General features: G+C 37.6%; 1 long non-coding RNA gene across 1 annotated transcript; it reads left to right on the plus strand.

Annotated features, from left to right (window-relative positions):
• The first annotated feature begins 7,799 nt into the window (after positions 1-7,799).
• Positions 7,800-8,929, plus strand: LOC139192020 (uncharacterized). The gene is made up of 2 exons (XR_011575780.1): positions 7,800-7,868; positions 8,707-8,929. It is a non-coding gene; the product is annotated as an uncharacterized lncRNA (long non-coding RNA).
• Positions 8,930-24,209: the final 15,280 nt, after the last annotated feature.

A 24,209-nucleotide genomic window follows, 5' to 3' on the forward strand; every position in this document is an offset into this window, starting at 1 on the left:
GACCTTGTTCTTACCTGCAAGACATGGAGAAAGAGAGCAATCAGTTAGCATTTGGAATCAAGCTTCCAGTCAGGACTAACTACCTGGAACTCATTGCCTGATTACTTACCTAGCATTGCTCTCGAGTACTCATCTTTAACATCTTATGCTTCCAAAAAAGATACCACATCTGCCTGAGGAACAGATAGGGCAAGTGAGAAGGATACAAGGAATCATGTGGAGACAAGCGCAATAGAACACGTGCCGATTCATCTATTACTTTGTCAACAGAAAAAGTATCCCATATCATCAAGGTTGAACGCACTCTTGATTTGATGGACTTGTTTTGACCCTCAAATTCTTGAGTCGACCTTATACTCTGAAGGAAACCAGAAAACCCTCTAGCCCAGTTCAAGAATAAGCCTGTGGAAAGTTACTTCTTCAAAAGCAAAAGTATCTCATATCATCTCTTCTCCTTTTTCTTCTCTTTATCCTTCTTGCTGCCTGCAAGATAGGGAGAATAAGAACAATTAGCCGGAACTCGAAATCAAACTTCTGATCTGAGACTGATTGCTGGGAGCTCTGATTGCTTACCTTGTCTGTCACCTCTTTCGGCGGATCTCCCAGCTCGGCGACTTGGGGGACTCCTACTTCATGGTTTGTATCACGCTTGACCAAGCCTAAAACTACAAGTAAGCTTCAAGTGAAATTGATACATTACCTAGTGCATCTCCACCGGTTAAGGATACCACCCCTGGATGGAGGAAAAGTACTTTCAGAGAAGATGCCACATCTACTTATGAGACAGATAAGGCAAGTGAAAACGATATCACACTTCAGTACTTAGAAGTTTCATGATTACTCAGCGGCTTGGATCTTGCAAGTCCTCAACCGAGGAGCTTCCCTCACTCGGGAACTTAGGGGAGCACTGTTTGTACCATACTTGACCAATCCCGAAACTACTGAGCACTGGTCAATGTTATACCGCCAAGAACCCAGAAGAGTTTCCTCAAACTAGGAGGCCAATCACAGTGCAACACGTGTCGACATCAGAAGCCAATCACAGCGCAACACGTGTCAACATCAGAAGCCAATTACAACACGACACGTGTCAATGTCAAAACAAAGCTAGAAACTCTTCTATAAAAGGATATCATTCTCCCACAATATTTCCGAATGTCATTTGTACTAAATCATTCACTTGTACTCACTAAAGGAGAGCTTGAACCTATGTACTTGTGTAAACCCTTCACAATTAATGAGAACTCCTCTACTCCATAGACGTAGCCAATCTGGGTGAACCACATACATCTTGTGTTTGCTTCCCTGTCTCTATCCATTTACATACTTATCCACACTAGTGACTGGAGCAATCTAGCGAAGGTCACAAACTTAACACTTTCTGTTGTACCAAAGTCCTCACTGATTTTGTGCATTAACAAACACCATGTTCCTCATGTCGATACTCAAAATGGTTTAGTAGAAGCATTTATCAAGCAGCTTTAATTAATAGCTCGCACTTTGCTCATGAAAACAAAATTGCCAATTTCTGCATAAGGACATGCCATCTTACATGCTGCATCATTGGTTTAATTGAGACCTATAGCCAACCACCAATACTCCCCAGTACAACTCGTATTTGGGTATCAGCCAAACCTTTCACATTTATGAGTTTTTGGTTATGTTGTTTATGTGCCTATTGTACCGCCACAACACACTAAATTGGGACCTCAATGCATATTGAGAATTTATGTGGGTTTTGATTCGCCACCTATCATTAGATATTTGGAACCCTTGACATGTGATATGTTTACAGATAATTTTGTGGATTGTCACTTTGATGAGACAGTCATCTCGTCGTTAGAGGGAGAAAAAACCGTTCCAGATAAACAGCAAGAGCTGACATGGGTTGTACCCATGTTTTCTCATTTTGACCCACGAAGCACTCAATGTGAAAATGATCGTTCATCTTCAAAATATTGCTAATCAAATGCCAGATGCATTTAATGATGCAACGAAAGTGACAAAATCACATATACCAACTGCAAATGCGTCTGCAAGAATTGATGTCCTTATGAGACAAAATAAAGTGGCAGCGAATGATTCTTTTGGTGCACACCTGAAGCGTGGTAGACCCCCAGGTTCAAAAGATTCAGCCCCTCGAAAGAGAAGGATAATTGCACAAATGAATCTAAATGAAATCATTTAGAAAAAGAAAATGAATGACAAATCCACAAATGATGATTTTGAAAAAGAAAATGTCATTGATGACACATATCCCTGAAGAAACAGAAGTACATGAAAGCAAAGAAATCTCCATAAATTATGCATGGACTAATGAATTGTGGTATCGAAATAAAATAATCATCGACAACATGTTTGCATTCGTAATAGCCACTAAAATCATATTAAGCGATGATATTAAGCCCCGCTCTATTGATGAATGCAAATAGAGACAAGATTGGCCTAAGTGGAAAGATGCAATCCAGGCAAAATTAAATTCCTTAGAAATGCGAAGTGTTTTTGAACTGGTCGTCCAAACCCCGCTTGGTGTAAACCCCGTGGGTTACAAATGGGTATTCACAAGAAAGCGAAATGAGAAAAACGAGATTGCAAGATATAAAGCACGACCCATTGCACAAGGTTTTTCACAAAGACTTGGAATTGATTATGAGGAGACATACTCTCCTGTAATGGAAGCAATTATGCTCCGTTACTTAATAAGTTTGATAGTTTCAGAAAAAATTGACATGCGACTTATGGATGTCATCACCGCGTATCTATATGGAGAATTAGATACTGACATATATATGACGGTCCTAGAAGGACTTAAGTCGCCTGAAACGACTAACAAACCATTAGGTATGCTCTCAATCAAATTAAGGCGATCATGGTCATTGGTCCAAAAGTACCATATTTGAGTACAATAGGTGCTTTATTGTATTTAGCACAATGTACTAGATAAGATATAACTTTTTCAGTCAACTTGTTAGTAAGGTATAGTTCTGATCCAACAATTCATCACTGGAATGGAATCAAAGATGTTTTACGATACTTTCGTAGGACAACAGACATGGGTCTCTTCTACTAAGAGAAATCCACAAAGGACCAGATCCTTGTTGGATATGCAAATGTTGGTTTTCTCTCTGATCCGCATAAAAGCCGCTCATAAACTATTTACTAATGGAGATATAACAATCTTATGTTGCTCAACAAAACAAACATTAGTTGCTACATCTTCCAATCACTCAGAAATACTTGTTTTACATGAAGCAAGTCGTGAATGTTCTTGGTTAAGATCAATAATCCATCATATCTAGAATTGATATGGTCTACCTTCAAACACAGACTGTCATTCATGAAGATAATGCAGCATGTGTTGCCCAAATGAAGGAAGGATTTATCAAGGGCGATAAGACTAAACACATATCTCCAAAGTTTTTTAGTGCACATGAGCTTCCGAAGGCTAAAGTTATTGAAGTCAGACAAATTCGTTCTAATGAAAATCTGGCAGACCTATTCACCAAATCTTTAACAAAGTGCACGTTTCAGAAGCTAGTGCATGGTATCGGATTACGTCGACTTACCAATCAGTTTAGCTTGAAGAATGCGGAATCAGGGGAGATACATATCAAGGGGAGCATCCATGATACATGCCTGTTGTACTCTTTTTCCTTCGACTATGATTTTTCCCACTGGGTTTTTCCTATCAAGGTTTTAACGAGGCAACATAAGCATACTTAACACTATATCAACAATCCAAGCAAAGTTGTACTCTTTTTGCCTTCGCTACAGTTTTTTCCCATTGGGTTTTTTCCCAGCAAGGTTTTAGTGAGGCAACTAATGTTGACATATGGGCATCCAATGGGGAGTGTTGTAAAATTATGAGAATGAATGCCCATAGTAGTGTATTTGTCAGTATGTGAAGTTTTCAAAAAGGCCACAATAGTATGATTGTTGTTATGTGAAGTTTTCAACATTTCACCTTTTGTTTTGTCATGGATGTGGCTCTATATAAAGAGCACTCCGTGTGTGACTACAATACACAGCAAAGAAAAGAAGTAAAGCAATAATATCAATAGCCCTCCCTTCCCATTTTTCCTGCAATCTTTTGTGTTATAGTTACGAAACTAAACAGTGTGATATTTAGCACCCCTTTCTCTCATGTCTCTAATAAAGGTTATCTCTCTAACATTTTCCTATTTATAATAGTAATTTGTTAGTTTTGTCCGAAGGGGCTAAAAGGAACAAGAAAAGTGAGTGAGATTGTATAGGAGGATATATTTTATTTATTTTCTATCTCTGTTGAAAAATGTAAAAAATCTTACCTCGAAAACGTGACAAAATAAAAGGTAACTTGTCTTAAGCTATTCTTATTTTAAATGCGTCGATTTTTTGTGATAAAACTATGTTATCTGCTAGGTTAGTTTAAATTGGGTATAATATCGGTACTTGACTCATTCATAGCAAGTCGATGGCCGTTCTCTAAAATCTTGACAATCTCTTCTCTTTTCAACTTTGACACACACATACACACATTGCATAAATCTTGACAAATTCTTCACAGATTCTCTGCCACCTTATGTTTTAGCACAAGATTTTAAAATATTGACTTGAAAATTGACGCTAAACTATGAAACAACAGAGAATTCATAAAAAGTTTCACTTTTGAGAAATGCCATTGACATTCCTCGAATATCATATCAAATGAAATGAATCCAAAGACGGAAGAGCTCAAGGGAGAGATTAATAAATAAACAAACCTGAGAAGGCGAGTTTGTTGCCTTTTACCTTCCACCACTTTCCCCCTTTTATAATTATTTGATAGGGAATCAGGGTAAACTATGGGCATGTTTTGTAACATTCTGTCCAAAGTTTTTCGTTTTACATATGCAAAAACGAGTGTAAAATGCATTCGGTAAAATACAAAAATAGAAAAATAATATTTAGTTTAAATTTTATAAAACATGTATGTTAATGTCTGTTGTTTTCAATAAATTAAATTTAAAAAAAAAATAGAAAGCACAAAATACAAATAAAATAGAGTTAGAATTTTGAAGAGAAATAAAATATTCTAGTACGCCGCCCCTCTCCCACCACCATCGTCACCATAACAACCATCATCTCTACTACCATCACCTTCACCAAATTGTTGTCACCACTACCACCATCATCGCCACTACCCAATACCCCCTCCGCCAACCCTCCCCCCCTCTCCCCCTCTCCTCTCCACACAACGTACATGCACATGTAAGTTGTGAGTGTCAAAGAACATGTGCTTATTGTTTCTTGACATACAGTAACTTGGTCAATCCGAGTTAATGGTTGAGAAAATTATGGAGCCTTATTTGGTTAGGTTTAGGAGTCCTTATTTAGTGCAATTAATTATGAAAACCTTATTTAGTTGACAAAGAGTTCGTTACCATTTAGGACTATAATGAAATCCTAATTGATATGGAATATCCCTTTAATCAGTTAATAGGCCGGATTAAAGGGATGAGCGTCTATATATTAGGAGGTCCCTGCACTCACAGCATCATCCTATTCTAGTGCAAAACCCTATTTTTGTGCTCAAGGAATCTCGGCTGCTAGAGTGTAGAAGTTCCTCCTTGAAACCCTAGCAGTCATGGCTTCTTCTTCTTCCTCCACTTCGGAAGATAAGTTTATTTCCCTTTTAATTGTTTGATTGGTTTATTGTAGTTATATTTGTTTTATCTGTGATTCTAGTAACTTGTTGATTTTCAGATTACATCTTATATGTGGTATCAGAGCCTCTCACCTCGCCTAGAATTCAGAATTTCGATCATGGTTGGTTTTGAATATATTGATACAAATCTGCTAGGGAATTTGCAAAGCTTGGGGGTTCGGATTATTGGTAATCTGTTTGAACAAATTCTTAACAAATTAAAGGCATAATTATTTGTTGTTTTGTTTAAATGTCTTTTACTTGTGGATCCTGAGGCTTCCGCTTAATCTTAGAATATTTTTGTAATTGCTTTTCTAACTACAGTTTTGCGGCATGAATCACAAAGATTCATGGCAAAATTTATATTGTGAATGACTGTTGACCAACATATTCAATTAACTTTATGATTTAGATGTCAAGTTACATCATACGACATATTTATACATAAGATGTATGGTGGGTGAAAGATACATTATTCCAAAGATTTTGTAGTTTTTAGTATTCCTTTTCTATCACATGATATCTCCGATGGAGTAAATTTGTTTGGTTGAAGGATCAGAGAGCTCTAGTATGCTGCCATGGTTCATTACCCATGCACTAGGGTTTATGCATCGAGCTTGAACCCCATTATGAAAAGCTTGCTGCCAAGTCTTGCATAATGAATTATTTGCCATGCTTTATTATGGGTTGAGCTTTACGAGATTTGCATATCTTGCTTTAATTTGATTGGTAGTGTTAGTGTTGGGTTTCCTAGGGCTCGCCCAAACCCTAGTGAGCATATCCCGTTCAAAGGTGAGAATAAATTTTGACCCAACGGAAGTAAAATTAGTAAGTTTGCTCATATTTTTTGTTGTTGTCTAAAGCAACCTTTTGAAATTATTTTGAGTTGATGGATTGAATTAACCTTATGGATACTAACTTCGTGGGTGAGCCATTGTATAGGATTTTCATGATTTAAAATTCTGAATTTGGATACCATGACTGTCACAGCCCGTCCCGGAATTATAAATTCCGAGGACGTGAAATGACCAATGTGACCTTACACGGGATCAAGGTGTGTAAAATGTATGACATTTGTTTTACTTTAAGATCCTAAACTAGGGTTAGATTTATATTAGTATATGTTAATTTATGTTAGGGACTAAAACTAGGTTGTAATGTTGTGTTTGGACTTTAGGTGGGGTCCTACACCCTAAATCCCTCCCCATTTCCCGTGTTCTTGTCTCTCACACTCCCTCTTTCTTCCTCAGCTCTCCCTCAGAAACACTCTCTCTCTCTTACTCTCGAACTCACTCGAACTCACGGCAAACACCAAGCATAACCACAATCCTACACGAACGTCCAATCTAAGATCACCATCGTGATCTTGGGAACTTCACGAGCACGGGGGTATAAGTTTCAAGTAAGTTTCATTTCAAAAACCCTAGTTTCTAAAGACCCCATGAATTGACACTGTTCACGAACTTTGATTTGGTTGTGTTTTAGGCCAAACTAAGATCACAGTGAGCTTAAGGAGGTCACGAGGAGGCTCGGAGTGCCTCGTTTGAACAAAATGGACGTCGGGATCACTGGTTTCGAAGTTGGCCGAGTTTTGTGAAATTTGGAAAGGTTTGATCTTGTTGTTTTTAGACCTTAAAACCCTTCCAACGTGATTGTACATGTGAAATGCTTCATTTTGGTATAAATTACGTGAAAAATGGACGAAAAATGAAGAAGAATAGTGAAATTGAAAATTTTCCCAGTTTCCGGCGCCGGCGACGGTCGCCGGAGCTGAAGGTTGAAGGTGACGGAATATTCCGTCAAGTTTGACGGAATATTCTGACGCCGTTAGTTAATTTTAACGGAAACCGTTAGTTTTTAACGGAATATTCCTAACGCCGTTCACTGTACCGTCAGTGTGCCTGGCACGTGGCTGCGCGTGGGCCGCGCGTAGGTCCGTGCCACGTCAGGCGCGTGGGGGCGCGTGAGACCTCCAAAAATTATTTTAAAAATATGGGGATGATCCTGAGGTTGTGTAGGTCACTGTGGTATATTCATATACCCAATTTGAGCATCGTATGAAGAATTTATTACCTAGTTTGGTTTAGGTGCGTTAAATGTGCGTTAAATGATTGTTTTAAGTTATTTCACTTCTAGGAGGAACATATAACGAGGACGAGCACATCCAGGGGCGTCAAGGGGGTTACGACCCGGCGACATATCAGTGAGTGGGCATTGCTTTTTATATATATACCTATATACTCGATTTCCCCAGAAATCAACTTAAATGAAAAGTATGTTGAATTGAAATGTGAAATATGATTTGGTTTGCCATGCATAGAATTTTATGAACATCATGAATTGATGTATGATGCATATATTTGAAATGGTGCTGTGGACGCACAGGTAATTATCAGGTGAGTATTATTACTGTTTATGTTGATGATGATGATATATTGAGCTCATATCCTGCACCATGGTTTAGTGCTTATAGTATTCACCGCATCGCACGCTCGCCTTGGATCCAAGTAGATGCTGGTCGTACAGTCCACGCGGAGTGGGTACGACGGGCCAGTCGTAGAGTGTTAGTGAGATTATGACTGGTGGGTGACCTTAGGTTATTGTATACAGATGATTGATGAGAGAAGCACTAGAGCGAATATTACCATGAGTCGTTCAGACTACATTAGGTGGTTCCGACTTATGTGCAGAAGGCCGGACAGGTCACGCGGAGTGACTCCGGCAGAGAGTGAGATTGATAGATATTGAGCTCTAGGTTCAATCGTTCAGGGCTATTAGAGGGCCTCCGATTGATTATTTCTTTTACCTGATTATATTATGTTAATGCATTCATACTAAACTGTTGAAATTGGCATGGTACATTCTTTATTGAATCTGTTATAAGATTGATGATCGAGACAGTTGAGATATATATGCTATATACTATTTTTCTGGGAAAGTATACAGGTTTTCCAAAAAGGGGTTATAAATGTGGATTCATGAAATGTTTTGGAAAAGCTTTATTTTCGCCCACTCACGTTTTCTGTTTTTCGCCCCTCCAGGTTCTAGTTGATAGTTGAGGCGTTGGTGGCCTACGAGGACTGCTTCGGCGTTCTGACAGACTAAATAAATGTAGGATTCACCCGAGGGTGTTGTAAAATAGTTATGGTCCTACTTGACTGCACCTAGACGCTTATGCTCTGTTTATGTGTGTTTAGTACACTCTTATGCACATAGAATGCTAGGTTGTAAATAACTGCAATTAGTGGTTTTCGTTGACTCGTATTTTATTATTAAATCGTTTCCGCTTGCGTTATGGTTACGTCACGCTCACGTGACGGCCAGCACGTCCTAGTCTTCGGGTTAGGGTGTGTCATTGACACTAACATGTTTTATGCAGGCACACATGTTCATTCATAGCTTAGATGAATGTGTGAACTCATTCTGCAGGAATTAGAAAGGTTTGAGATCCCTTTCAATTCTCAAATCTTGCGTCGTAAGGAGCTTGATCTATATACACATATTAATGCCGTGGCCATTTTGGTGTCACTTTTAAATTGTTTTCTATCTTAAAAGGAGATTTTGATATATCAAAATGGACATGCTAAATGTTGGTATTTTTTTCACGTTTCTAGACAAGAAATGGATTTATGGTAAATTTTTAAGTTTGATACCATATTGCTGGAATTCTGCAGACTTCCGCAGAATAGTCTGCTTGTGATATTATTTTGACATATCTATGTGACTCATAAATTCATGAAATTTTAGTATGATATACATTGAGATATTTATTTCAAATCTAGAAATTTTGAAGAGCATTGGTTTGAAAAAGAATTATTGGTGAATTTTTAATCTCGGGACTGTCCTGCAGAATGTATGCGGTTTCTGCAGCAAATTCCATTTCGATTTTATTTTAACCCACTTTTAAAATCGAAAAAAAAAATCATGGAATTTTGGGTAACAATAAATTTACATGTCTACTTTATTTCTGAAAATTTTCATACACATTGGAGGAAGATTGAAGTTTTGGTGAATTATTTAGACTCGGGTATGTTTTGCAGAATTTCTGTTGTTTCAGCAGCACAACTTATTTCAAATTTTTTTTTAGTACACTTGTAAAATCTCAAAAATTATGAAATTTTGGGAAATAACAGATTTTTATGTTTACTTTATGTTTGAAAATTCTGATCCAAATCAGTTGAACAATGAATATTTGGTGAATTTGTAATCTCAGGTATGTACTGAACATTTTCTGCTGTTTCTGCAGCACCTCTCTTTTCGAATTCATTTTTGGCTCACTTATAAGATTTAAAAAAAATCATTAAATTTTGCAAAATAGTATTCATATATGTCTAGTTCATACCTAAATTTTTTCATGACAATCTAAAGAGAATTGAGTGTTTGGTGAATTTGCAAACTAAAATAGTACTGCTGAATTTTTTGGTACTTCAAAACTAGTTTTGTTATGTGATATTGTTACACTGATTTGTGCACATCTATTGGTACCGGTTATTATACAAGTTTATGGTTCTAATATGTCTTTATTTTATGCAAATTATCAACACTAATGAATTTTATAGACAACACTGATTAAATTTTGATTTAAAGATGTATTGGTTTGTTTTGCTTAAACCAATGTTTTGTTTGGTCATCAATTCTGATTATGATGATAATTGTCTTTTGAGAGAAAATTGGAAAGTGGCATCAGTTTACTAATTGATTATTTTGGTCCCTATCGAACAACTGAATAACTATGTTTCCTCTTTCGAGAACTCTATTGTTCAATGTCAACAACGACACACTTTTGTGTGTGATTGAATCTTTTGAGAATCATTGAATATCCAACAAAACGGTTATTTAATACTGTTCTAAAGGATTATTCTGAAAAATCAGAATTCTAATTTATATGGTGAATACTTTGTCCCAATGGGAATTTCAGGAAATCACTCACCAATTATAAATTAGTATTATAGCAAATCATAAAGTACTTCTAACATATTTTCATCTGGCCAAAGCTGTTGAAGCTATATGTATTTTGTGTATTTTATGTTTTGGCTAGCTATGCAGGTATTTTCTTTGCATGATTAGTTTCTGCCCAATGGTGTAACAATCATGCAATTTGGAGTTGGTTCGATCCTCCACAACTCATTACTTCCATGATGAATCTTGCAGAATTAAGAATAAGTAGGTAAATTTGCCAATCTTTTTCCTTAATTTTCTGTGAGTTCTAAATTGGATTAAAATTATTATTAAAAAATTGATGTTGTTGAGATATCTATGTGTTTACTTTAATCGACTTTGTTTTAGAATTAAAACATAAATTTTGAGTTTGGATTCTCTTATTAGGTTTCATTTTAATTTATGATCTAATATTGAACACATATGTGGGTCTTCTCTCATACACTAAAATAAATTTTGTAGCCATTGGTTTATCTAATCACTTGTCACTTTTAGATCGATTAATAATGTTGAGATATTGTTCCTTATATAAGCCTAATTTTGATACATATAGATTGGTTTATTATGTCCAAACCAACTATTTTGTGACTCAACAAATTTATTTAAGATTTTTTTTTTTTGTGTTTTGAGCATATTAAAGATTGTAAATTGGTTTTATTTAAATTATGATTAAATCTGAAATTGTGGTAGAGCTTGGGAAATACTGCTGCAATTTTGCATACCTTGCAACGTGTCCTATTTGATTACCATTTTGATAGATTTTCTAACTCCAAACTTTGTAAAAATTTGTCATCTTATATTATATAATGGATCGTGTATACTATCTTTATTTATTCAACTAGCCTATATTTTGTTATATGAAAACCACTTTCTCTAGTGTTTAATATTGCAATTTTGAGTGTTTGCCCAAGGGGGAGAAATAATGTATTATGGGCTTCACACTCATCAATTTTGCATGCTTTTAATGATCATAGTTTTGGTAGATAAAACGTACATTATCATACTTGTTTATATTTTATTTGTTACATATGCAACTAATCTTGTAGGAAATTCAAGAAGGGTTAATGAGTATATTCTGCTCAAAAGTGTTTTACTTATTAATTCTTATATGTTGTTCAAGAAATTGGACTTGTGATTTATTTGTTATTGATTAATAATTAATCTGCTCAGAAGTGTTTTCTTATTCAGTACAAATATAAATCAATGTATAGTGAAACATGAAATTGACAAGATTGCATATACTTCATCTGCTCAAAAGTGTTGAAGTTATATATGTTTGCCCTTGTATTTTGTGTTTTAGCTATGCAAACCTAATATAATTAGTTTCTGTCCAAAGATGATTATGGAATTATATGCTTTTGATGCAATCAGAAAACGTTCCGTTAAAGTTTTCTATTTCTGTCAAATGTTAGATGAACAAAACGGACCAAATGATTTTGTATAGTTTTTCAGTCACAATAGTCACTTCCCTACAAATATCTGGAATAAAGATGTTGAGCTCACAAATTTTATGTTTTAGATCCCATGACTAATGTCTTGCTAATGGGAGTATTGGAAAGGTATCTGTTTCATTTTGTAGACATTTACAAAGTTTTTTTTTACTCTCTTAATCAGTGGGAGTAATAATAATTTATATAATTTTGTCTCTTTTAATCAGTGGGAGTAAGAGATTACCTTTTGTGTTTAAAATTTGAAGTGTTAGTGGCTGATATTTTAAGAGTTTTTGTTTAAGTTTTGTTCATAAGTTTAATAAGAGGTCCTAATTTTGTAAATAGTATGTTATATTTTACTTGTCCTCTTATCATATTATAAATTGACAAAAAATATGAGCCATGCTTTCATGAGGCTCAGTTCAGGAGTTGATCTTTTGCTTATCAACCTGAATTTAACGAATGATGTCAAGCAACATTGTGCTCGTAATTTGATATTCGTGGTAATAGAGTAAACATGTAGAAGCAATTACATGTTATTTTCTATAATCCAATATTTAAACTACTAGTGACAAGTTGTTAAAGGTATAGTTGCAAATTTTGTGGGACTCAGTGATCACCTACCACTTAGCCAAATAAGGATCATGTTCTTGGACACTCAAGTGGGAGAATGTAAGTTGTGAGTGTCAAAGAACATGTGCTTACTGTTTCTTGACATACAGTAACTTGGTCAATCCGAGTTAATGGTTGAGAAAATTATGGAGCCTTATTTGGTTAGGTTTAGGAGTCCTTATTTAGTGCAATTAATTATGAAAACCTTATTTAGTTGACAAAGAGTTCGTTACCATTTAGGACTATAATGAAATCCTAATTGATATGGAATATCCCTTTAATCAGTTAATAGGCCGGATTAAAGGGATGAGCGTCTATATATTAGGAGGTCCATGCACTCACAGCATCATCCTATTCTAGTGCAAAACCCTATTTTTGTGCACAAGGAATCTCGGTTGCTAGAGTGTAGAAGTTCCCCCTTGAAACCCTAGCAGTCATGGCTTCTTCTTCTTCCTCCACTTCAGAAGATAAGTTTATTTCCCTTTTAATTGTTTGATTGGTTTATTGTAGTTATATTTGTTTTATCTGTGATTCTAGTAACTTGTTGATTTTCAGATTACATCTTACAGCACACACATCACCACCACATACCCCAGCGATGCCGCCGCTACCATTGTCATCACTAATGCCACTATCACCATTGCGACTTTCGCTGCAACCACCATTCTCATCACAATCACCGATACCATCTTAAAATTTATATTATTAAAACATTACTACTAAATATGATCACGTTTTCAGTGTCTTCTTTCTCAAATTAAACTACCGTACACACTTTTTTTTTATCATAAAAATGCATAATATTCTTCGTTTTCATTTTGCAAAACATTCCCTTGAAATATTTGCAACATATTTACTTTAACAATTTTAATAAGAGCAAACTATAATTAATCACATTTTACAAGCTTCTAAAAGTAGAGAACAAAACAAAATGCTGTAAATTGTCTTTTCGGGAGATATCTGGAAAGGAAAAGAAAAAGGCAATTGAGAAAAAGAAAGAACAACAAACAAAAAATGGAGAAATAAATACCCTTATGGTAGAAGCCAGCCACCAGCCAGAGTGACAGACAATTTGAATTTTGAGGGTGGCTTTTGTGTTGACTTGACAATCAATTCTAATGACTTTTTCGTTTTCCTTGCTTAATCATTTTCTTCCATAATCTTATATAATTTTACGTGACAAACGATGCTTTACCGTAATAGCAGAAAACATGTATTCTGGTGCGGTTGGAATTTTGCATACGGGGTCTCATGGATTTTTTACTATCTATATCTGTCCCCACTAATCTGATGTTTTACTAGTTGACCCCTCCTTGAACGATCTGCCTCCTTTCATTTCGTGGGCAAGAATTAGACAACATTATCCAAAAAAAAAAGAAGGCACAAGGATTTCGTTGGCATTGCATCAAGTTATCAACTAGGCAAAGAGATCATGAAGCACGTGTTAGAGATCTTAATCAAGTTTAGGCACATTGTTATGCAATTTGCCACCAAAGTGTAGACAAAGCGTAATGGCTAAATATTAAAAATCACAATTTTAATAAAAATCAACTTTATAAAACCAAGTTATATCCGCAAAGGATACTACATACGAAATCAAGATAATAACCATATCACATATATTAAAGTCACTCACTGAGATAGGCTCACAAAACTTCACTAAGTCTCTAGTAATACTAATTTTAGAACTTAAGAACGATTACAAACATTTGGATCAAAGTCAACCCTAGTAATTCAATCAAGAAAATCCGCTAGCCAGATTTCCAATCCATAAATTTCTAGAGTCCTTAAATAATACGTATGATAACATATTAAAATTCAATAACGATCTAATGGTCGGATCCTCGTTTGCTACATTAGTCAAGTGGCGGACCCTAGCGGAACTAGGATCAGCTTGGAAACACTTGAAATGGCCCTCGATTCATGGAACCCTATAAGTGGGTGTTCTCGATTCGACCTTAAAACAAACTCTGACGCTTCAACCACTGCTTGGGCTTTGTACATGAGGTTGATGGGAGTATATTGGTGGCGCTAATCGACAGAGTTAACTTTAGGAATGGCGGATCGCCGCCGAGGGACCATCACACCCACCGGTGCGATTCTTCATGAATCTGAGCCCAAGTTCATCTGTTTTGGGGTGGAATTGGAAGAAGGAGGGTCGTGGAGTGTTTTCCAGGTGGTTGTTTGACGTGGTTCACCAGAAAAATCGATGAAAAATTGTCAAAAGATTCGAAGGGAACTGGGTTGGGTCGGCAGGTCAAAGGGGATCCAATGCTCCTCTCCTCTTTCCCTTCCTTCATTTCTTCTCCTTCCCATTTAGCAGTCTCTCTCATTTCCCTCATTTCTCCTATCTTCTCACTGTTATAGCCACATACGTGGCTTGATTTCAACGGTCATGCTCTAGCAAAGCTGAAGCCTTCTAGAAATGGAGGCCAAATGACCAAAATGCCCTTATCTTTGTTTGTTTATGTCTCATTTGTTACAATTTCGTTTTGCGAACGGTTTTCACTTACGTACTCGTAGGATCGAGCTTTGTTCCATTGTTCTTAGTGTGACCTCGTAAGGTCTACGGATTTTTAATGATTACTGACCAAAATGGAAACTTCGTAATTAGTTTAATTAAAATCTACATTTAATAAAATTAATATGAATTCCCGAAAATAATATGAAATCTCATTAATAAAAATACATAGTTTACAGTAGTGAAATCCAAGAATGGGATTTCACAATCTCCCCCTTATAAAAATTTCGTCCTCGAAACTTTCAATATCAATTCACTATCCACCAATGCAACAACCCAAACAAATAATGATGCACAAACACGTTCACACTTCAGCTATATCCAGGTTTAGCTAACTAAAGTTCGACAACATTGTACCTCAACTCAGAAATATAATCATTGTCGTCTCGGCAAGTCCTCAACACCGTTCTTTGTACAAGCACAAAGAATTCCACTACTAGCAATAATTCATCAATATACTATTAATTCTATTCACAATCATCAACATCCAAGATTCGAGTGAATTTTTTTTTTTAAGAATACATTCCAACTCCATGAAACAATTATTAACATCCACAGGAAAAGGTACTTAGACCTAATACCTAAGCTCTAATACCACTAAAAGTTGTCATGCCCCGATCCCGAGATACGTCCAAGATCGACACGTGACGTCAGCACATTCCTGTCTATTTATCATGTCTCGTCTCCGAGACAAGATAAAAAATAATCAATGATTCAACCACGTAGTAACTTTCTTTTATTTCATGGCTACATCTAACATTTTAGTTAAACTGCCTATGTAACCTCAGACGGTGTCATATCCCGGCCCGGGGTCCACCACGTCCCAGGCTCGTTCCACCACTGTAGCACGATATTATCTGCTTTGGGCCCCGACCACACCCTCACGGTTTTGTTTCTGGGAACTCACACGAGAACTTCCTAGTGGGTCACCCATCATGGGATTGCTCTCGCGCAAACTCGCTTAACTTCAGAGTTCTGATGAAACCCGAAGCCAGTGAGCTCCCAAAAAGCCTCGTGCTAGGTAGGGATGAGAATATACATTTAAGGATCACTCCCTTGGGCAATGTGGGATCTTATAATCCACCCCCTTAGGGGCCCGACGTCCTCGTCGGCATACCACGTCCAGGGTTAGGCTCTGATACCAAATTGTCACATCCCGGCCCGGGGTCCACCACGTCCTAGGCTCGCTCCACCACCGTAGCACGATATTGTCCGCTTTGGGCCCCGACCACGCCCTCATAGTTTTGTTTTTGGGAACTCACACGAGAACTTCCCAGTGGGTCACCCATCATGGGATTGCTCTCGCTCGAACTCGCTTAACTTTAGAGTTCCGATGGAACCCAAAGCCAGTGAGCTCCCAAAAAGCCTCGTGCTAGGTAGTGATGAGAATATACATTTAAGGATTACTCCCTTGGGCAATGTGGGATCTTACAATCGACCCCCCTTAGGGGCCCAACGTCTTCGTCGGCATACCATGGCCAAGGTTAGGCTCTGATACCAAATTGTCACATCCTGACCTGGGGTCCACCACGTCCTAGGCTCGCTCCACCACCTTAGCACGATATTGTCTGCTTTGGGCCCGGACCACGCCCTCACGATTTTGTTTTTGGGAACTCACACGAGAACTTCCCAGTTGGTCACCCATCATGTGATTGCTCTCGCGCAAACTCGTTTAACTTCAGAGTTCCGATGGAACCCGAAGCCAGTGAGCTCCCAAAAGGCCTCGTGCTAGGTAGGGATGGGAATATACATTTAAGGATCACTCTCCTAGGCGATGTGGGATGTTACAATATTCAAATTGTCACATCCCGACCTGGGGTCCACAACATCCCGAGCCCGCTCCACCGGCCCCGACCACGCCCTCACGGTTTTGTTTCTGGGAACTCACACGAGAACTTTTCAGTGGGTCACCCATCATGGGAGTGCTCTCGTGCGCTACTCGCTTAACTTCTGAGTTCTGATGAACTCCGAAGCTAGTAAGCTCTCAAAAGGCCTCGTGCTAGGTAAGGATGAGAATATACATATAAGGATCACTCTCATGGGCGATGTGGGATCTTACAATCCTCCTCGGCACACCACAGCCAGGGTTAGGCTCTGATATCAAATTGTCACATCCTGACCCGAGGTCCACCATATCCCGGGCCCGCTCCATCGCCATAACCCGATATTGTCCGCTTTGGGCCCTGACCACGCCCTCACGGTTTTGATTCTGGGAACTCACACGAGAACTTCCCAGTGGGTCACCCATCATGGGAGTGCTCTCGTGCGGTACTCGTTTAACTTCCGAGTTCCAATGAACTCCGAAGCCAATGAGCTTCCAAAATGCCTCGTGCTAGGTAAGGATAAGAATATACATATAAGGATCACTCCCCTGGGTGATGTGGGATCTTACAGACGGAATCAAGCCATTCGTAGTTTACCATTTGTTAAACTCTGAACTTTTTGTAAAACACTTCCTAGCATAAAACATAGAGCACCACACTACACATCAACCATAAGCCAAACAACAGTTGTCATCTTGCCATTCACACACATATATGCTTTCCAACACCATTATACTAGGGGTGGGCATTTAGAATCGAAAACCGAAATCGAAACACGAACCAAATCGAACCGCACCAAATGGTTTGGTTTTGCGGTTTTGGAACGGTTTTGGTTTTGAAACCGAACTGCAACATAGAAAACGGTTTGGTTTCAGTTTTGGCTTTTGAAAACCGCATCGAAACTGAATCGCACCGCAAATATTAATAAACATTTAATTAAATGTCCATATTAAATTTCATGTTTTAATTGGTTGTTTGTTAGAATCCATGCACTTAGTATGGACACAACCACACTGGAATATCATCATTCATCACTTTCTTTCGTTCATTAACTTCAAGGACCTTTGTTATTTTATACCATCACACACACACACACACACACACACACACACACATATATGTACAAGGGTGGACTAATCTTGTTATCAAGAGTCGAACAATGATCTAACGAAGTCCACTCATTTGAAGCATGATATCACATATTCTAGTATGAAAGTTTCACTCATGTTTAATGAATTCAAAGTTATTCAACTTGTTTTATGTTCTACTTTGTACGGGACACCTTTTTGTTGCACAAACATATTTTAACATCACAACTGCATGCAACATGCTAATTGTTTATATAACAAATGTCTTTTTCCTATTGCTACTGGGAAATGCTTATTAATATGTTTAATTTCAAATTGTACATTTTTTCTTAAAAACCAAACCGAAACCGTTTGAAACCGCACCGAACCAAACCAAACGATTTGGTTTCATTTCGGTTTTGGCTTCAAAACCGCACCGAACCAAACCGCAAACAATTTTGGTTTCGGTTTTGGTTTCACTCAAAACCGCACCAAACCAAACCGTGCCCACCCCTACATTATACAATCACGTCAATTAATAACTCGTACAATACACCAAAATACAGGGCTAGAGCAACACAGTTCGGTCGAAGCCTACATCTCTTAAGCTTTCTCAATTTAGACTGAATCCAACAAATCAAAGAATGTGATTTCAGACCACTCAGCGAAATCCAACAATATCAGGTTCTGGATCACTCAACGGAACCAAAATACAAAGAGGGATTTCGGAGTAGAAAGGGTTTCGAACCTCTCAACGATATCTGAGTGGATACGATTCCGGACCACTCAACTGAATCGTAGAGTATAATGGATATCAGACCACTTAACGAAATCCAAAGCAGGATACGATTTTGGACCACTCAACGGAATCACAGAGCATGAGAGATTATAGACCACTTAACGGAATCCAGACGGAGCAGGGAACCGGACCACTCAAAGGAACCCTAGCGGAACCCAGTTTCGGACCACTCAATGTAACCGAGCGGAAGTCCAAGAACCATAACAATGGCTCGAAGAAACAAGATATGAATCAAATTAGTTTATTCGGAACGACTCAACGAAGCGAGAAATGAAATAAGATTGAAGCAACAAATCCTCATGACAATGGGTTCACGGTCCGCTACTAGCCCTCACATTTCATAAACAATTCAACATGCATTTCAAATCACATTTCACAAATATGTCCAATACACAACTCAAATCACATTTCATAATAATATAGCAATGGCTAAATATTAAAAATCACTCTTTAATAGAAATCAACTTTATAAAACCAAGTCATATTCGCAAAGGATACTACATAGAAATCAGGCTCATAAACATATCCCATATATTAAAGTCACTCAAAGCTTCACTAAGTCTCTAGTATTACTAATTTTAGAACTAAAGAACGATTACAAACATTTGGATCAAAGTCAACCCTAGTAATTCAATCAGGAAGATCTATTCGCTGGATTTCCGATCCATAAATTTCTAGAGTCCTTAAATAATATGTATGATAACATATTAAAATTCAGTGACGATCTAACAGTCCGATCCTCGTTTTCTATATTAGTCAAGTGGCGGACCCTAGCGGAACTAGGTTCAACGGTGGAATTTCATCAAACGGATGTCAAATATGAAATCAGATTATCAAATTTAGCCTAGAAAGATAAAGTTGGCCCACTGGCCACGCACCGCATCACGTACTCAATTTTCCAACTAACTCAAAAAATTACCAAATTTTACATGTACATCTCAATGAGGGAAACATTTCTCATACATTGGTCGAAGCCCAATTCGGCTTGGAAACACCTGAAATGGCCCTCGATCCATCGGAACCCTAGAAGTGGGTGTTCTCGATTCAACTTCAAAACAAACTCTGAAGCCTTAACCACTGGTTGGGCTTTGTTCCTAAGGTTGAGGGAGTAGATTGATGATGGTAATCGATGGAGTGAACTTCAAGATTGGCGAATCGCCGCCGAGGAACCACCGCACCCACTGGTGCGGTTCTTCATGAATCCAAGCCCAATTTCATCGGTTTTAGGGTGAAATTGGAAGAGGGAAGGTTGTGAAATGTTTCCAGGTGGTTGTTTAACGTGGTTCACCGGAAAAACCAACGAAACATTGTCACATCTCGGCCCAAGGCGGATCACTTCCCGAGCCCGCTCCACCACCGTAGCACGATATTGTCCGCTTTGGGCCCCGACTATGCCCTCACGGTTTTGTTTTTGGGAACTCACACGAGAACTTCCCAATGGGTCACCCATCATGGGAGTGCTCTCGCGCGCTACTCGCTTAACTTCGAAGTTCCGATGGAACCCGAAGCTAATGAGCTCCCAAAATGCCTCGTGCTAGGTAGGGATGAGAATATACATTTAAGGATCACTCCCCTGGGCGATGTGAGATGTTACAATCCACCCCCTTAGGGCCCAACGTCCTCGTCGGCACACTACGACCAGGGTTAGGCTCTGATACCTATTGTCACATCCCGCCCCGGAGCGGACCACTTCTTGGGCCCACTCCACCACCGTAGCACGATATTGTCCGCTTTGGGCCCCGACCACGCCCTCACGGTTTTTTTTCTGGGAACTCATGAGCAACTTCCCAGTGGGTCACCCATCCTGGGAGTGCTCTGGCCTCCTTCTCGCTTAACTTCGGAGTTCCTACGGAACCCGAAGTCAGTGAGCTCCCAAAAGATCTCGTGCTAGGTAGGGATGTGAATATACATTTAAGGATCACTCCCCTGGGCGATGTGGGATGTTACAATCCACCCTCCTTAGGGGCCCGACATCCTCGTCGGCACACACGCAACCTGGGCCGGGGTGTGACAAAAATTGTCGAAGAGTCGAAGGGAACCGGGTCAGGTCGGTGGGTCAAAGGGGATCCGGTGCTCCTCTCCTCTCTGCCTTCCCTCCTTTATACTCTTTCCCATTCGACATTCTTTCTCATTTCCCTCCTTTCTCCTCTCATTTCCCTATTACAGCCACACATGTGGCTTGATCTCAACGGTCCTTTATATTTGTTCATTTATATCTCATTCATTATAACTTCGTTCCGCGAACGATTTTCACCTACGTACTCATAGGATCTTGCTTTGTTCCATTATTCTTAGTGTGACCTCATAAGGTCTACGAATTTTTAACGATTAATGACCAAAATGGAAACTTCGTAATTAATTTAATTAAAATCTAAATTTAATAAAATTAATATAAATTCCTAAAAATAATATAAAATCTCGTTAATACAAATACATAGTTTACAATAGTGAAATTCAGGAACGGGATTTCATAGTTAATCCAAATTGAAGATGTCACAGGTTGTCAGCACAATGTTGTTTACTTATCCAAACTAAAGATGTATTGACAAGAGAGTAAGGATAATTAGTGTTTTTCTCAGAGTTGTGAGAAGGGTTTCTCGTAGAGCAAAGATTTTTACATAGAGCGTTTTGAGTTGGAAGAAGTCTCTAAGTTGCAAATCCTCTTGTATTTATAGGGATGAATTTCTTGATGGCCAAGTCTACCGAATAGTATCATTACGACAATATTCCAATTCTTCGACATCTTCTCTGAATACACTTGGAATTACTCTTTCCTGAAACTATATCGCCGCCAAGTCTCACTATCTTTGACTAGGATTTTGAACTTAGATTGATAATGCAATTGACTCATCCTTTATCCGGAAACAAATCTGATTCTCAATATTTCTCTCATCCAACAACTTAGAATATGTAGATTGAGTGCATACAAAAGCAGGTACAAATAGTACCGAAAGCTCTTGTCATCCTTTCGAAGGCCAACAAATGTGCATGCACACGTTGGCATGTACGACATCAGTCCAAACCCATATAGACCAAGAAAGCTAAATCCAAAGAACTTGCCAAATTATAAGGATTAGTTATAGTACTTGCATGTATTTAATATAATCATTATATGATAGTTAAGCATAATTAATGCGCATATTGTATGTATTACAATCATCATTTAACCATCAAGATGATGATTGTATTAAATACATGTAAGTATTGTAGTCTAGTCTCGATTTATAATGTAGGAGCCACAATTGGATGGAATAAATGCAGAAGGTTGTAATAGGAGAGAGAATGAATGAGAATGAGATAAATCATGTCTCCTAATCAATCTACTCTATACTTTTTAAGTATTGGATTACAAATTGTAAGGTAGGAGACACAATTAGGCATATCCGTAAACAAAGAATTGGAATATTTATATATTCAGTATGTGTTAGTAAACGCGGAGGAAGTATAAAGGTACTCCTTCTCCTGTGGTAATTATTCACCAAAATACTAATGCAATTTCCTAAAACATTAAACATAGTTTTTATTAATTTCATTATTTTGAAGAAAAATAATCAAATGCAAGTGTAATCCCAAATCCACCAACCAACTTTTTAACTTATTTGAAAGTACTTTTAAAATGGATAAAAGCGTTTCTGCTGAAAATGTTCTTGAACCAATCTTTAGTTAAAATGCAAGTGAATCCTTAAAAAACACTTAAACTGCTTTATGCAAGAAACACATGACTGATGATTCTTGTAAGAAACATTTTAAGTGTTTTTGGAACTCAAATATTTTCGCTAAAAACGCTTTCAGTTATTTTAAAAGCACTTCCAAACGAGGCCTTTAACAATGCATTTGAAGCCTTAGGATTAGCAATTGACACACGAGACAAACTCAACTTTCACCCAATTCATAAGAAAATGTTAAAAATACGTATTCTGAGCATATTCACTTAACTAAAATTTACGCGCAATTAGCATATTTAAGAGCTCCACTAATGGCGCAATTTACGCGGGAAAAGGTTAAGAAACTGGGATTAATTAACTTAACCCAATGCTGTAAGGATTAAGCATAATAAAGTGATTTAAGTTATGGGATACTAGTTTGACTTTGCATGCTCACAAAAAGTTGGGAAAAAATGATTAACTTAATCCCAACATGCTAAGCTTAAAACTTATCCAAATGACTGTTTGCTTGAAGTAGATGGACGGTTAGGATGGGGTCTGGTTGGTCTGGTTGGTCTGCTCGATCATCATCAATGGTCACGGAGCCACCAGTCTGGTAGTACTACTTTATCTGTTTGTCGAGGGAATAAGATCGTCTTTCAATTATGCTTCCACGCGCTTTCACGTGCTCCAATCATATGTGTCGTAAGTGCGGTTTTGGCAAGATTGGAATATGGCGCGTGGCTGAAGAAAGAGCATATTACCCAGACGATGCATAATTCGAGAGATTTTTTAGTATGCTCATAACACAGGCACATATATTATATGTCATCATAAAAGTAGAGGGATATTTGAAAAGAAAAAGCTTCTCACCACTTTTATAATAACATATAGCGTACCACAATGTGTTCTAACCATATTAAAAAATCTCTCTCATGATTGCATGAATGATATTTTCAATCGTTATATTTTAATTATTATATTTTTAAATAAAAAGTTAACGGTTAAAAAATTCAGAGAATCCTTAACTCCAGATCATCTTATTTACGATAAAAAATCCTAGCATATATATGGAAGAAAAAGTAATATTTCAAATTAATGATGCATGTCGGTACATATGGTGTTCTTTTTCAACCCAGATTATCTCGAGTTTAAATCCTCCTCACTCCTCTTAACACGATCAGAGTTATAATATCATTTTGTAATAAAAAAATAATAATATTTCAAACTAATACTATAAAAATAACATTGGTAGTCCAATTTGCTCTCGTTTGTGCACTAAGTTCGACTCCTCATCTCTACAATTTTGGCTATATATTAACCAAAGCAAGATGCTTGTAGTTTTAGTCGGCTAGAAGATCATTTAACCTTGCACCTGAAGCTCCGAGTTTGGTTCTTCCCTCCCCACCATAGCTGGTACGACACTTTATCATATTCATATGAAAGCAATAATGATAAAATTATCAAATTTGTTCATTGGGAACATGAGTGGAGGAATTTATATTTAAGATAATGCTATTCACACACCTATTTTTAACTCCTACAGACCCTTGTTAATTTTTTACAATTAATTCATTCAATCTGGTGGTCAGAAAATTGATAGGAGTGTGTGAATAGCGCTACCCTAAATATAGGATCCAAACTCAAATCCTACCATTGGGCATTGCATATGAAGGTTCCATAACAACGGGTGAAATCACGATAAACAAA

This window comes from Malus domestica, chromosome 15 (assembly GCF_042453785.1).
Source record: "Malus domestica chromosome 15, GDT2T_hap1".
Lineage (NCBI taxonomy): Eukaryota > Viridiplantae > Streptophyta > Magnoliopsida > Rosales > Rosaceae > Malus > Malus domestica.